We start from the raw sequence: 2067 nt of genomic DNA, 5'->3' as shown, positions 1-2067 counted from the left end.
TAAGACATGATTTAATATGGTACCGGAAGTAAATTATGCAATTATATCTTCTATGTTGTGTTAAGAGACATTTTTTTTAAAAAACTTTTCCTTGCAATTGACAAAAGGTAGAAACGGAACAGTTTTTGGGTCAACTTCAAAACGATATTTCCAACTCTATAAACATCCATTTGAGACTCTAAAAATATTTCTGCATTCCTCTTTGAGTTTCTAAATATGGGCGCAGGAATCACTCAATTTGGATGTCTACAGCCTGAGATATAAATTTTTAAACGTCGAGGGGTCAATCTGTTTTCAGTAAAACGCCCATATCATGTGATCTTGGAAAATTTTCATATTTTAACCTAGAAAAAAACTTGAGTTTATCTTTCTAATACCACAATTTTCATAGAAAACAGAGTTGGGATGAATTTTATAAAAATAGTCGAACTTGCTGCCCCAACTAACCGTGGCAGTGCCGAGTCCGTATATGTAAAGTATAATTTTATGTCGACATGCACTTCTACCGGCCATTAAATTTTATGAGAGATATTTTACCAAATTGAAAATAAGTTTCTAACATGTAATACTTCTATTTAAGAGTATTTACATGTAACAAAGGCAGAAGCTATTATGTTTAGTACGTGACCCTCGAAGCTTAAATTCGGGGTGTCACACAGGGCCTAGTTCGGCTATGGGTGCAGCTATGGCTGTAGGGCCTAGCTCTATTATGACACAGACTGTGACTCCAATGTCAAGTCGTGTTGTGAGCCAACATGTGGCTAATGTTCCGGTTAATGTACCAATTAACCATGGGGAAAAGTCGGAGAAATTCAACGGCTTATATTTCAAGAGGTGGCAGCAGAAAATGCTGTTCTATCTGACCACCTTGAATCTTGCGAGATTCTTGACTGAAAGTGCTCCAAAACTCCAAGAGGGTGAGGTGGATGTTCAAGCTATCAATGTTGTTAATGCTTGGAAACACTCGGACTTCTTATGCCGGAATTACATCATGAATAGTTTGGCATATTCGCTATACAACGTGTATAGCACCATGAAAATTGCTAAGGAGTTGTGGGAGTCTTTGGACCGAAAATATAAGACTGAGGATGCCGGGGCTAAGAAATTCATCGTCGGCCGATTCTTGGACTATAAGATGGTGGACTCCAAAACTATAATCAGTCAAGTGCAAGAACTCCAAGTGATTCTTCACAAAATTCATGCCGAAGGGATGATTCTGAGTGAAACTTTCCAAGTGGCTGCAATCATTGAAAAATTGCCTCCCGCGTGGAAAGATTTCAAGAATTATCTGAAACACAAGCGAAAGGAAATGAACGTTGAAGAACTGATTGTTAGACTTCGAATTGAAGAAGACAACAAGAGTTCCGAAAAGAAGTGATTCAATCCTGGTGTGGCTAAGGCCAATATTGTTGAACATGGTCAAGGTAGTAAGAACTACAAAACCAAAGTTGGGCCATCCAGTGGAAAAGGGATCAAGTTGAGACCAAAAGGGGGCATTCCTAAGAAAATTTTTTAAGGGAAGTGTTTCAACTGTGACAAAGTAGGCCACAAATCTTTGGAGTGCAGATTGCCAAAGAAGAAAAAAGAAGCAAATGTGGTTGACTACATGGCACATGATGTGTTGGAGATGAGTCTCGCAGCAGTCATTTCTGAAATGAACATGGTGGGTTCTAACCCAAAAGAATGGTGGATTGACACCAGAGCTACGAGACATGTGTGCTCTGATAAAGAGTTATATATTATTTTTGAAGCAGTTGAGAATGGAGAGAAGTTGTTCATGGGAAATTCAGCAACTTCTGAAATCAAGGGCCAAGGAAAAGTGGTTCTAAAGATGACTTCGGGAAAAGAGCTGACTCTCAACAACGTGCTGTATGTGCCGAAAATCCGCAAGAACCTTGTGTCCGGGTCACTTTTGAATAAGCATGGTTTTCGCATTGTGTTTGAGTCAGACAAGGTCATCTTGTCGAAAAGTGGAATGTTTGTCGGAAAAGGTTATGTTTTCGATGGAATGTTTAAACTCAATGTAATGGTTGTTAAACCAAAAATGAATAATAAAGTGAATGTTTC

The sequence above is a fragment of the Olea europaea genome, unplaced genomic scaffold, assembly GCF_002742605.1.
Source record: "Olea europaea var. sylvestris unplaced genomic scaffold, O_europaea_v1 scaffold1562, whole genome shotgun sequence".
NCBI classification, from domain to species: Eukaryota; Viridiplantae; Streptophyta; class Magnoliopsida; order Lamiales; family Oleaceae; genus Olea; species Olea europaea.
Note: the sequence above shows the minus strand (reverse complement) of the source record.